This window comes from Zalophus californianus, chromosome 6 (assembly GCF_009762305.2).
Source record: "Zalophus californianus isolate mZalCal1 chromosome 6, mZalCal1.pri.v2, whole genome shotgun sequence".
NCBI lineage: Eukaryota > Metazoa > Chordata > Mammalia > Carnivora > Otariidae > Zalophus > Zalophus californianus.
This window is the reverse complement of record NC_045600.1, coordinates 106,018,216-106,033,038: the sequence shown is the minus strand read 5'-3', so window position 1 is coordinate 106,033,038 and position 14,823 is coordinate 106,018,216. Positions and strand designations below refer to the sequence as shown.

Here is a 14,823-nt window from a genome sequence, read left to right as displayed (position 1 = left end):
CCCGAGCGGCCAACTGACAGGGACATCAGCGGCCGGAGTGGCCCTATCCTTCCCTGCAGCCCTGGGCTCCTCCCCACGGTTCTCAGCTGCACAGGGGGCCCGCCCACCCTGTGTCCAGCCCTCTCACCTCGCCAGCTTCTGGCGAACACGGCACCCACAGTTAGTGATGGGTGAGACAGGCTTCAGGAGTCCCTGCTTGGCACCCAGAGACATACATAACAGTAAGGGGAGCTATATTTAGCAAGGCCTCTGCCTCTCTGGGGGGGGGGGGGGGTGTAATTTATGAGATCTCAGCTTGTGTACAACTGTCAGCACATTTTCTGAGTCACCTGGATGCCGAAGTGTACTTAGCTGCCCTGACTGATTCTCCTCCCCATTCATCCCCCTCCCCAGCTGTCTCCTGCCTGGCACGGGGGTGGGGAGACCTCATTGGCAGCAGGTAGTTGCTGTGAGCAAATCTCTCCCCCACCCCATACTCTTCCCCCTTCTTTCGCTCCCCCTCCCCCCTTCCTTTCTAAGCCAGGAAAGTCCTGGCTTGCCCAGGATGATGATGAGGGACCACGTCCCTCCTGGTTCAGGGTTGCGATTCCTGCTCACAGGGGAGTCCTGCCTTATGACTGTCATTGAGTCATGATAGAACCCTTCAGGAGCTTCCCATCACTCTTAAAATCCTGGCTCCCTGCCATGCCACGTGTGGTCTGACCCTGTTGACTCCCGCTGAGCCCTTTCCCTCTCTGATTGCTCTCACCGTGTCCCAGCTATGCTGCCCCCTATCCGTGCCTTGACTCTGCTCAGCCTCGCCCCACCTCAGGACATTTGTCCATGCTCTTACTTTTACCTGGAAGGCTTTGACCTCCCACTCTTCCCACAACTGCCTCCTTCCCATCCTTCCTTCAGCTCTCCGCCTAAATGACACCTCCTCAGAAAGGCTCTCCCAACTGAAAGGAAGCCCCTGTCTTTGTTTACTATCAAGCTCTTATTTGGACCCTTCATACCTTACTGCAACTTCTAGTTACATACTAACTTGGTAATCCATTCGCTTGTTTGGCAAATATTTATTGAGCATCTACTAGACACCAGATGTTGTTCTAGGAACTGGCGATACAACAGTCAATAAAATAAAGCCCTGCCCTAAAGGAGCCGATATTCTAAAGGGAGTCCCAGATAATTAAAAAGATGAAAATAAATATATGATGCAGTGATAATATAATATCAGATTGAATAAGTTCTAGGGGGGAAAAAAAAGCCAGGGGGATTGGGGACAGAACTTAGTGATGAGGAGGCACCATTTGAGCAGAGGCCAAAGCAGAGGCTTTTATTTGCTTATTGTCTCTCTCTGCTGCTGGACTATTAGCTCTGGGAAGGTTCTATGGGTGTTTAATTCCCCACTTGATCCCCAGTGTCTGGCACACAGTAGGCGTTGGATAAAGTTTTACAGAGTGAAGGAACAAATGGACAGTTCGCACAGCTCCTACTGCAGCCACATGTCTCTCCTTGGCTTCCTCCTTCACAGATCCTAGGAGCAGCCAGTCCCTGTCCTTGATAATAACTCTCAATAGACGGGAAGGCCATTTGTCACTCGCCCTCAGGCCTCCTCTCTCCAGGGAGACCAGAGGTCCTCGCCCAGCAGTGATAGATAGAGTGTCCTCTGACTGGCAGGCCCAGCTGGGAGCTACCCTCAAAGTCCCTCCCTGTAACAGGGACAAATGGACCATGACACAAATGACATCAATACCAACAGACTCCAAACATCAAAGAGCTACGATTTGCTGCTGATAGGTAAGCTCTGTGTTAAATGACCCCACTGGGGAAGCGGTACCAGGGAGCGCGGTGGGCTGGGATCAGAGCCTGAAGACCCGGAGTCTCAGCTCTCCTGCTAACTAGACCAGTAGCCTTGGGCAAGCCGCTTCACTGCTCTGGGCTTCAGTCTCTCCATCTGAGCAATGGGATTGCCAGTCTTTGCTTTGAATACCTATCAGCATAGAGGTCATTTAGAAGGTCAAAAGTGTACGGATAAACAGGGTTATTCCAGATAGCAATTGCACAAAGATTGGAAGAATGGTTGCATAAAGTGAGGCAAACCTGCATTCATTGTCCTTGTGAAAATTCTATTCATGCCTGTAATTCGGTGAGCTTCCATGAGCAGAGATTCAGAGCACACACGTGTGCTCCAAGATTCAACACTGGGCTTCCTCCTTTGGGTTTGCTGCTCTCCACATACCTGCCTGGGTCTTTGTCCCTTTTAGTTCTTCCACGTGACTCAGAGGGTTCAGAGAGCCCGAAATGGAAGACATCTTGGGGATCAGCTTGTTCCACTCTCTTTATTTTACAGTGGGGGAAACAGAGGTCCAAAGAGGGGATGCAGTTTGCCTAAGATGGCACAGAAACTCAGCCGAGGGACCTGAACTATCACCTGGTTAGTCCATAACTCCCAGCTGGAGCTGGGGGCCAGAAGGGGATGGAGGCTATGGCAACGTCTGGATGCTCTGCTTACGCAGGGCATTACCTCTCTGTCTCAGTTTCCTCATCTGGAAATGGAGATTGTAGGACTGTTGGGAGGATTAAATAAGATAATTGTGGAGCGCTCAGACAGTGCTGCCCATTGGCTGCTCGGCGCTGGCTAGAACAGCAGGTTCCCGTGCAGCCGCAGGGCCGTTCTGATCGGTGGGGGCCCTGCTCCGCCAGTTAGTAATCTGGGTGTCACCTTGGTTACCTTCATCATTCCCAGGTTCCTGGTGTCTTAGGCAACACAGCAGCCCCTTGGAGTCCACATGATCAGATAACTTTCTGACCATGAGGGGAACTAAACACAGACTTTGAAAGACAAAAAGGATCTTGGATTGGGGTTTTACCCCCCTCCCCCCCCACCCACACCAACCTCGAGCTGCTTAAGACTTTGTCCTTATGTGAAAAACCAGCAAAGCCCACAGCAGCTCTGAAGGCCCTGGCATGGCCCCGACCCCTACCCCACACACAGGACCCCTCTGGACTCCATGGGTCACCGCTTGACACCCACCCATCCGGACTAATTCAGTCAAGGGAGATGCTGAAGCCTGGAAGGGTGGAACCTTGCCCAGAGCCATGACAGGCAGGGAGAGGCTGTTTCCACCAGACCAGACCTCATTGTTTGGAGAAAGTTGGGATGACGCGAAATAGTGGAAAAAATGGTAGGCAAGGGTGTGGAATGAGTTCACTTCTCATGGGAAACCAGCTTGGACCCCGTGACCTTCCTGTGTCCTTTCCCGCCCCAACTATGAGTTCACCTCCCTCAGAGCTCACAACTGGGGCTCCCATCCCACACTCTGGAGCTTCGCCAGATTCCCTTTGATCCCCCACGGCCCTACTCCCATCCCGAGCCCAGAGTTTGCTCAGGAGCTTTGAAAGTGAGGTGAGGGCTGGGCCACGCTGGGGAGGGTGTGGGGCCAAAGCGGTGGTCCCCCCCCAGCAGGTCTGTGGTGCCTCTGCCGCTGCCTTTGAAAGCTCCTCCAAAGAGGTAATTCCTTTGTGCACAGACATGATTTATGAGGCTTTCTAGGCAAATTGTGGAGATAAATGGTCTTTGGGGCTGGGAAGCTTCAAAGGCAGTGATACAGGCAGATCAGAAGGAGCCAGGCAGCCAGGAGCTGAGCCTCATTAAAAGCCTGTGGAGGTGGGGGGGGGGGAGGGGGAGTAGGTTTTAAGCAGAGCTGAGGACACAGCTCTGGTCCACCCATGGATCCACTTGGGGACAGCCCCCAGCTTACCTCTCACCCCGGGCCTCGCTGACCCCATCACTGAAATGTATGAGCCAGAAGCGCTGGGGTGGCCAAGGTACATTTATCCCAGAGAGGAGTACAGCCTAGGGCTGAGAGGCGGGACACCGCATGCATTCCAACTTGGGCTCTGGAAGGGAAGGGATTGGCGGTGCCAGGAGCCCATGGATTCTGCACCAGCCTCTCTGCTCAGCATGGCCTAGAGGCCTCACATGAGTCCCAAGTCTCACCCTCTCCTGTCGCTTGCCTGCTGGTGACCTAGATGGCTCCCTGCCCTCTCTGGGTCTCAAGATCCTCTTCTGTAGGAGGAGAGCACAGGTGTACATGAACCCCGTGTTCCAGCTCTGCCGCATCACGCCTGATACTCTGTAGTTCAAGGCATTTGTGTTAAATGTCCCCATTCAAGAAACAGGCCGGGGATTGCCCTGGCTGGGAGGTCATGAGCTAGTCACCTAACCACACCTGACCTTGCTTCCTCCCTCTGTAAAATGGGGATAATTCTAGCTAGCCTGAGGAGCTGTGGCTCGAATTGAACAAACTAGGTACTACAAAGTACCCAATGCCTAGTTTTCTTTTTCATCACACGTACTATCGTAGCGTTCTATATCCGGAGCCGTCCCTGCGAAGTTGATAAAGTTGACTTTTATACCTTCCCATCTCCTCTCTCCAAAAGTAGACACAACACACCCCCTTCCCAATCTGGCTCCCAGGTCTACTAACTGCCACTCAGATGTTAACAGATAACTGGGCTATTAATGGCCTGTATTGCCTCATGTTGTGACTGACACACACACCCCTCACACAAACGTGGGTGATGTGCATTTCAGTAGGGGATCCCTGCACACCCTGAGGAGTGGAGCCCTCATGGCGGAATGCGGGCAGACTCGGCGACATCTTGGAGCCAGGGCCCAGCACAGGCCTCCAGATGCTTCTTTCCACAGCAAGACGCGGGGCCCTGCATCTTGTTACTGCATCTCTCCACTCCCTCCTGGTATTTTGATGGCTTGATGACATCTGGTTAAAGTGGACTTAGGTGCCTGGAACTGTGGTTGAGGCCATGGTGATGGAGGTGAGGAAGGTGATGAGCCAAAGTGACGGCCTTTGCTTGGGGCTTTTTAATGTACCTGCTGGCTTCGTTCCCTCCTCCTGCCCTGCTACCTCAAGACCCTCCTGGGTCTCCTGACCCCTGCACTGACAGTGAGGCACCCTCCCCGATTGTAGCTGCAGCACACAGCCTGACCAGCATTTGCTAGTCACTCCATGTCCCGATGGGTCCATGTTTCCCATTTGCTCGTCTGCTTATCAAACTAGCTCTGGGCTTCTCAGCATCTACAACAGAGTAGGCGCACCACAATTGTTTGCCAAGCGATAAATGAACCTAACTCATCTCCCCAAAATCAATACGGTGGGATGCAAAGAGCCCTAGATCAAGATGGCCAGCTGGTTTCCAACCTAGCTCTTCACTGCATTAGCTGTGTGGCTACAGGCAAGACACTCAGCCTCTCTGGTCCAGAGTTTCCTGACCTGTAACGTGTTTAGAGAAGACCTCTAAAGCCTAGCAGTAAGAAAGGCAGGCTCAGACTCTTAACTCTGTCTTTTGTCATCGGGGGTGATTTTGTCCCCAAGGGGACATGTGTCAATATCTGGAGACATTTTCAGTTGCCACAATTGTGGAGGAGGGTTTGCTGTTGGCATCCAGGGGGTGGGAGCCAGGGGTGCTGCTAACCATCCTACACAGGACAGCCCGCACAACAAAGAATTTTCTGGCTCAAAATAAGTGCCAAAATCGATAAGCCTCAGTTTAGTTATTTAAAGTCTCTGAACCTCGGTTTTCTCAGTTGGAAAATGGGGTAATAATCCCACCTTACATGGTTTGCCTCAAATCCTCTTTGAACAAGGCAAGGGACGAAGAGGAGGCACCGGACCAGAAGAGGAACCAGAGTGAATAACCCAGGTGAGGATGCCCCTGACCCACAGGAGTGTGCAGGGGGCGGGGGTTTTCCTGCGCATGCGTGTTTCTCCCTCGGCTCCATGCCCTGGGAAACCAGCAGGACGTGGAGGTGCCCTCCGCATCCCCAGCAGCCACTGTGAATCCCGCCTCCCTTCAGAGGCTTACAGGAGATACAGATAATGTGGTTAAATAACAGAGTAAGTAACAAGTGTAATAAATAGATCACTAAGAGCTAATGATACATCATTATAATCCTGTGCTGTCAGCATCTTCTGGCTTAGGGACTGCATCAGGAGATTTGGGTTTTAATCTATGGCACCTTGGTCTATTAATATTTAATTCCAACAATCTGAGTGGTGGAAAGGTAGGGAGCTGAGCGATGGCTCAGCTCAGAGCCTGAGTAACCACCTCGAATTTTTCTTCTCTACACGAGGACAAACACACCTCTCACCCCTGTCCCCTCTGGCCTGCTTCTCAAGTGGGGACATTTAGCAACAGAGCATAGAATCACATAATATCAAGGCTGGAAGAGACCCCAGAATTTTATCTACTGGTTTCTTGAATGAGAACACCCCTGGCTTTGGGGAGCATAGCTCTTCATCATGCAGGACAGTCCCTGATCATTCGTGACAGCTTAATTCCTCCCTCCCCCCATTTCCAGATGCTGTCTTGGGGAGGGTGACCTACTCTAAGCACAAACCACTGGTCCAAATCGGTCGTTTTACAGATGAGAAAACAGGCCCAGAGAGGGGAGGGGGCTGCCCCAGATGGCACAGCGCTGGCTGTGACTCAGGCTCAATTCACCCTCAGAATTGCGGCTCGGACCTGAAAAGAACGGAGGCACTCAGCCTCTGAAAATTTGTCTGTGCTTTTATTAGGGCAAGTCAGTTGACAAATGACCTCCCTCACTGGGATGTCACTTTATTTATCAGCTGGAATGGTTTCAGGCCATCTCTGCCTCTTGGCCCGCTGCTTTGTAAACCCAGGAGTAATTCCATGACGTGTCAGCTCCCCCTCCATCTTCTTGGGGTGGGGGGCATGGGGAGGTGCTCTATTGCTAAAGGGGGGGGTGGGGAGACCTTGGCCCAGGCTCTAGCACAGGCCAGGGCAGCGCAGGGACAGTGGATCCCAGGTTCATTTCTGAACACCTGACCTTCACTTCAGCGGCCAATTCTCCTCCATGCTGAGTCTCAAGATTCCCATCTGTGGAATGGAAAGAACCATGTATCTCTCCCATCCCACCTTGGGCCCAGCATCCACCTGCCTATCTCTGGGAAGACCAGTGAGAATGCAGGTCACCAGAAGGACAGTAGTTCTTGTCAGCTGCACTTTTTAAAAAATTTTTATTGTTATGTTAATCACCATACATTACATCATTTGTTTTGGATGTAGTGTTCCATGATCCATTGTTTGTGCATAACACCCAGTGCTCCATGCAGAACGTGCCCTCTTTAATACCCATCACCAGGCTAACCCATCCCCCCACCCCCCTCCCCTCTAGAACCCTCAGTGTGTTTTTCAGAGTCCATCCTCTCTCATGGTTCGTCTCCCCCTCTGATTTCCCCCCCTTCATTCTGCCCCTCCTGCTATCTTCTTCTTTTTTTTTTCTTAACATATCTTGCATTATTTGTTTCAGAGGTACAGATCTGTGATTCGACAGTCTTGCGCAATTCACAGCACTCGCCATAGCACATACCCTCCCCAATGTCTATCACCCAGCCACCCCATCCCTCCCACCCCACCACCACTCCAGCAACCCTCAGTTTGTTTCCTGAGATTAAGAATTCCTCATATCAGTGAGGTCATATGATACATGTCTTTCTCTGATTGACTTATTTCACTCAGCATAACACCCTCCAGTTCCATCCACGTCGTTGCAAATGGCAAGATCTCATTCCTTTTGACGGCTGCATAATATTCCATTGTGTATATATACCACATCTTCTTTATCCATTCATCTGTCGATGGACATCTTGGCTCTTTCCACAGTTTGGCTATTGTGGATATTGCTGCTATAAACATTGGGGTGCACGTACCCCTTCGGATCCCTACGTTTGTATCTCTCTGGTAAATACCCAGTAGTGCAATTTCAGCTGCACTTTTTTTAAAAGGACCTATGCTTGGGTCCCTTTCACCCCGGAATAATTAAATCAGAATGTCCAGGGGTGAAGGCCAGGCATGATTGTTTTTTTTTTAAACCTCCCAGGGTGATGCTAATGTGCAGCCAGTCCAGGAACAACCCTGAGGGGCGTCTGGGTGGCTCAGATGGTTAAGCGTCTGCCTTCGGCTCAGGTCATGATCCCAGGATCCTGGGATCGAGTCCCGCATCGGGCTCCCTGCTCCTTGGGAGCCTGCTTCTCCCTCTGCCTCTCTCTCTCTCTCTCTCTGTCTCTCATTAATAAATAAAATCTTTAAAAAAAAAAAAAAAAGAACAATCCTGAGGAAATGAATCCTCACAAGCAGCCAAGAGAAGGCTCTTTGGTCACTGGAAAAGCGCTGGCCAGGCCCCCTTGTCGGATGGCTGACGGCTCTTCCTGGGCCCAGCTCTGGGCCGGACACTGGGGAAGACTATGTGCATGTGGGGGACAGGGCAGCTTCGAACAAGGGCACACCCCAGCTCCCTCCACTCCTCCCTCTGCAACCCACAGAATCTCCAAGGCTAACGGAAGAGACTGGACACAGGTACCTAAACCCTGCTTAGAGAACAGGGGTGACAAAAAGCAGTGGTCAGCCAAGTTATTCCTAACAGAGTCAATGAAGGCATGAAAACATCGTTGTGCCTTTAATAAATGATCTTCAAAAAATACTGTACCCCAGTGTCTATGACAGCATTACTCACAACAGCCAAAAAGTGGAAACAACCCAAGCGTCCATCGACAGAGAAACGGATAAGGAAAATGAGGCATATTTAGACAATAAAATAATACCATTGAGCCTTAAAAAGGAAGGAGCTTCTGACACAGGCTCCAACACGGATGAACCTGGAAATATTATGCTACTTGAAAAAAGCCCGTCACAAAAAGACTAATATATGGTTCCACTTATACAAAATATCCAAACTAGGCAAAGTCAGAGAGACAGAAAGGAGATAGGAGGCTACAAGGGGCTGGTGGGGGAGGAGGGAACAGGGAGCTGGTGACTTAATGGGTGCAGTTTCTGTTTGCAGGGGGGGATGGAAAAGTCTGAGAAATAGTGGTGACAGTTGCATAACACCGTGAATGCAATTAATGCCACTGAATCATATGCTTAGAAGTGATTAAAATGGCACAAGGTATGTTATATATATTTTACACAATAGAAAAAGTTCTAAATAAATCATCTTGAGAGAATAAAGTTAGGAGAATCAGGACCAGCCATGGAAAACCTGGGACCTATGACCTACCACCATTCGCACGTACACCAATCCTTGCATAAAAGTACCTGCGACAAACGAGCCTCTGCTTTCTCATCCCTTTGTGAATGATCCAAGGTGGTTGTTTAAGCCCAGGCTGGCCGCCAGTATCCCATGTCCCCTTTCCATCAACACCAGACCGTACTCAGCAGGACAGCAGTGGTTAGGAGCTCAAATGCCCAGTCACTTCCCCAGCTGTGTGACTCTGGACAAGTTATGTCACCTCTCTGGGCCTCTGTTTCCCGATCTACAAAACAGAGATCATAATAGCATCCCTTGCAAATGGGTTGTAGGAATTAAATGAGCCGGGAACACATTAGCCCTGGACCCCGAAATCTAAAAGAGGTCAGCCGGGAAAGGGGGGTGAGTTGGCCAGCTTGAAGGAACAGAACAAGCCAGGCCCCACAGTAGCTGTCCATAGAAGATACATCCACTTGAAACATCAGCCAAAGCCAGAAATAATGAGAAACATCTGTGACAGACAAAAAGCAGGTGAGGGGGTGACATTCCAAGGCCAAATTGGAAACAGTTTGTGAGTATCTGCAAAAGAAGGCTCAAAGTCCTGTTGTAATTTTAATGACCATAGTTTTTATTCACCTTCACCAGGAAAGATAATTGACTCGCCACAGCTCTGCCTCATTTCTCTGTCATTGCTGGGAAATGAGGTGTTTTTAAGTGGATTTTCTAGATAACTGAAGCTTATCCCTGTGAACCCTAACATTTTTTTTTTCATTTAATCACTCTGAGGGGAACTTTAAATGGAACGGATTACACACTTCCCTGCTTCCTTAATCAGAATATTCTAAATTGAATGTAACCTCTTCCTGTCAACTTGGATTTGTGGGGCTATTTGCCCCTACATTAACGGCTCTTTTAATACAGCATATGCTTTGCTTTTTTTAGTCCAGAAATGTTTTCTGTGTGGTTCCATGGTTTCCACCTGTGATATGAAGCTCTTTCTATGTATTTTTAGGAGCTCCATAAAACATACAGACACACAGACATAAATGTACACATGTATGTGTACATGTGAAAGCCCCTAAGCATTAGTGCATCAGTTAGTGGTAAGTGAATGGCTTTGAATGCCTTCCTGGTTGCCCCTTGGGCACCTCAGACTCAGTGACCAAGATTAATGTCATTCTCTTTCCCCCAACGTCATTGCTCTTCTCCTTGAGTTTCCCATAAAGAGTTCAGGTTAGGGTTTAGTGGCGCCAATATCCACCCAGCAGCGCAAGCCTAAGCTGGGCTGACATCCTTCCTCCCTCCTCTTCCTTCCCCCAGTGCCCCATTGTCACCAAGTCCTTGCTGCTTGTAGCTCATAAATACAGCTGGAATCTGTGCCCTTCTCTCCATCCCGTGCTACTCCCTTAGTCAAGGCCACCACCATCTCTTTGCTGCTATAACCCCCAGACCCCACTGTCGCTCCATCTCTCCTGTTCACACATCTATTCTCACCAGCACGGTCTTTCTAGAGCCACACCTAATCATGTCTGTCCCCTGCTTGGAGTACATCCAGAGCTTCCCGGCTGCCCTTGCGGGAAGTCAACACCCCTGAACACAGCTCACAAAGCCCTAGACCTCGGACCCTGCCCAGGAAGCTGCCCCACCTATACCTTGCCCTCCCTTAAAGTCTATATTCCAGACACACATATCTTTTTTTTTAATGTTATGTTAATCACCATACAGTACTTCATTTGTTTTTGATGTAGTGTTCCAGAATTCATTATTTGCCTATAACACCCAGTGCTCCATTCAATACGTGCCCTCTTTAATACCCATCACCGGGCTAACCCATCCCCCTACCCCCGCCCCTCTAAAAACCTCGGTTTGTTTCCCGGAGTCCACAGTCTCTCATGGTTCGTCTCCCCCTCCGATTCCCCCCCCTTCATTCTTCCCTTCCTTCTCCTAATGTCCTCCATGGTATTCCTTATGTTCCACAAATAAGTGAAACCATATAATTGTCTTTCTCCACTTGACTTGTTTCACTTAGCATAATCCCCTCCAGTTCCATCCATGTTGGAACTAAATGGTGGCTATTCATCCTTTCTGATGGCTGAGTAATATTCCTTTTTAAATTTTCTCCCGTGTCTTGCTTTTTCCCAGCTCCAGGCTTTCACACATATCAGTTCCTTTGCTTAGAAATTTATGTAGAATAGATCATTCCCCATGCTCACCCCTCCTTCCAGTCTCTTCTTTGAGGACATGTTCCCTAACCCCCCAGTCTGGACTCAGACCCACCCATGCCCTTCTATATTGTTCAGAACAACCCCTACTGTATCACGTTTGTGGTATACTTTCAATGCTGCTTTAGCATCTCCATCCCCACGAGACTGCACACCCTACAGTTTGGGGGTTTGGTTGTGCCACAGAGAATCAGAGGTCACCTCTGATAAGCAAAGTATAACTGTATGCCCTGGGATGCACCAAGGACCAACTGGCTTTGGACTCTAACAGTTTCCTCCAGAGTCAAGGTCTGAGGGCAGTAACTATGGCCCTAACAATGAAGGGAATCATTGTTCTGGATCCTGGGGTTGTCCCCAGTGACGAACAGAGAGGAAGTGGCTAGCCTCCGTGGTATCTCTGCACTCGCGCTTTGCAACTGCCACCTTCTGCCCAATGGCACCTCAGAGTTTCTGTCCTCAGAATCATCATTCAGAAAGTGTCCCATTTACCAGCAGTGGGGACTGCTGGAGCCAGACCTGAGCCCACCCTTGTCTATAACCTTGGACCGTCACTTAACCCCTCTGACCCTTTATTTCCCATCTGTAAAATGGAGAGTAATAAAACCTGACTTACAGGGTTTTAAATGTCACAAGTGAACATTTAAAATGGGGTTGTCATTATCATTACAATGGAGTCACATCATATACACATTAAATTTATAGGAATTCAACTATGTGTGCTTGGCAACAAAAAGAGGTAGAAAATGGTATAGGAGGTAATTCAGCTAGTCTTTCCACTTGCTGATATATATCCCAGAGGGTGGGTGAGGTGGGGGACACCGACTGCTGGGTACTCCATTACTCTCAGTCCCATGAACTTCTTCCACTGTGGGTGGAGGTTGTAACTATAACTGGACTTGATTTTTTAATTGAGATATAATTGATATATTAGTTTCAGGTATATAACATTGACTCCACATTTATATACATTGTGAAATGATCACCAGAAGTCTAGTTAATATCTATCACCATACATAATTACACATTTTTTTCTTGTGATGAGAAACTTTAAGATCTCCTCTTAGCAACTTTTATGTATTATTAATTATACAGCATTATTAACTAGAGTCACCATGCTGCACATTACATCCCCATGGCTTCTTTATTTTACAACTAGAACTTTGTACCTTCTGACCACCTGCACCATTTCACCCACTTCCTATGCCCCACCTTGGGTAACCACCAATCTGTTCTTTGCATCTATGAGTCTGGTTCTTGTCTGTTTCTTGTTTTTTAGATTCCAGATAAGTGAAATCATATGGTATTTGTCTTTCTCTGTCTGACTTAGTTCATTTAGCATAATGCCCTCAAGGTCCATCCATGTTGTCACAAATGACAGGATTTCCTTCCTTTTGTGGCTGAATAATATTCCATTGTGTGTGTGTGTGTGTGTGTGTGTGTGTGTGTGTGTGTGTGTGTGTACCACATCTTCTTTATCCATCCATTCATCCATCCATCAGTGGACAGTTAGGTTGCTTCCGTGTCTTGGCTATTGTAAACAATGCTGCAGTGACCATGGGGGTGCAGATAGCTTTTCGAGTTAGTGTTTTTATTTCCTTTGGATAAATACTCAGAGGTGGAATTACTGGATCATATGATAGTTCTATTTGTAATTTTTTGAGGAGCCTCCATACTGTTTTCCATAGTGGCTGTACTAATTTACATTCCCATGCCAATGAATGAGGGTTCCCTTTCCTCCACATCTTTGCCAACATATGTTATTTCTTCTTTTGATACTAGCCATCCTAACAGATGTGAGGTGATATCTCATTGTGGTTTTGATTTGCATTTCCCTGATGATTAGTGATGTTGAGCACCTTTTCATGTACCTATTGGCCATTTGTATGTCTTCTTTGTAAAAATGTCTATTCAGACCCTCTGTCCATTTTTTAATTGGATTGTTTGGGTTTTTTTGCTATTGAGTTTGAGTTCTTTATATATTTTGAATATTAACCTCTTGTCAGTTACATGAATTGTAGATGTGTTCTCCCATTCAGTAGGCTGCCTTTTCATTTTGTTGATGGTTTTCCTTGCTGTGCAGAAGCTTTTTAGTTTGATGTAGTTTATTTTTGCTTTTGTTGCCTTTGCTTGTGTCAAATCCAGAAAATCAGCACAAGACCTATGTCAAGAGCTTATCACCTATGTTTTCTTCTAGGAATTTAATGGTTTTGGGTCTTACACTTTGGTCTTAACTCCATTTTGAGTTAATGTTTGTGTATGATGTAAGATAGTGGTCAAGTTTCATTCTTTTATAAGTGGCTGTCCAGTTTTCCTGACATCATTTATGATGTCCTTTCCCCACTGTATATTCTTGACTCCTTTGTCATAAATTAAATGACTGTATATGCATGGGTTTATTTCTAGGCTCTCTGTTCTGTTGATCCATGTGTCTGTTTTATGCCAATACCGTACTGTTTTGATTACTATAGCTTTGTACTACAGTTTGAAATCAGGAAGCATGATGCCTCCAGCCTCGTTCTTATTTCTCAAGATTGCTTTTGGCTACTGGACTTGATTTTGCCTCACTCACTATAGTACCAGGTAGAAAATGCAGGGTGAGACTTACTCATAATCCGGCAGCTCAGTTTGTAAATGTGAATATTTGGGGCACAGATGAAGAAGGAATAAAGCAAGATAGGGTAATTGGGATTTGGGCCTAGGCTGGCTCCATCTACTAAGGGATGATAATCAGGCTCCATGACATTGACCACTTGACCTTGATCAGCATGTGGCAGATATGTACAGGGGAGTTTGTGGGGCTGCTGGAGTGATTCCTCCATCAATGCCTGCATCATGCCAAAGTTCCCATGTACTCACTGGCCTCACTAGAACCTTGTGCTCTTGTACCTGCCCAACACTCGAGTGCCCCCATCTCTTTGTTCATACCGAGTCTGCCCAGTGACACCTTCTCCAATCCCACTCAACTGCCTCCTTCCTCCCTGGGTGTCTAAACCCTAGAATCACTGGAGCACAAAAGTCAACTGATCATCTCCTCGTCTTCGGGAGGTAGGATGTCTAGCCATTCCAGTTTGCTCAAGACTGAGGGATCTCTCAGAATGTGGGATTTTAGTGCTGAAACTGGGACAGTTGGTCACTCTGATAGGCAGACAAGTGAGACAGCCCACTTCAGATCCCTCTCTCTAGGAAGTCTTGCCTGGTCTCCTTAGCTGGGAGCAATCTTTCCATTGAACTTCTCCTAGAACATTATTTGTGCTTGTCCATGTCCGTGCTTGAACTCCACATCCACCATACTCTAGGATTCAAGTGGATGAGGCTATGGTTTGAGGACACCTTCTTATTGTGTGTCCTGTAGTCCTGTATGCACCAGATGAGGGTCAAAGTGGGAGGTGGATGCAGGCTGGCTGACCTACCTGGGGCTCTGCCGTTCAGGCCCTTTTCACAGCTGTGGAAATTTCTGCAAAGCTGGCTCAGATAGTGCTCTTTGAAACATTTAATTACATATAAAGATCCTGAAGTCTCTCTGTCCCCTCCCAGGGAAACATTACT

At 48.1% G+C, this 14,823-nt stretch overlaps 1 protein-coding gene across 13 annotated transcripts in view; it reads left to right on the top strand.

The window, feature by feature from the left end:
- Positions 1–14,823, top strand: part of MEGF11 (multiple EGF like domains 11) — a 350,367-nt gene that overhangs the window by 252,614 nt on the left and 82,930 nt on the right. The window lies entirely within an intron of this gene.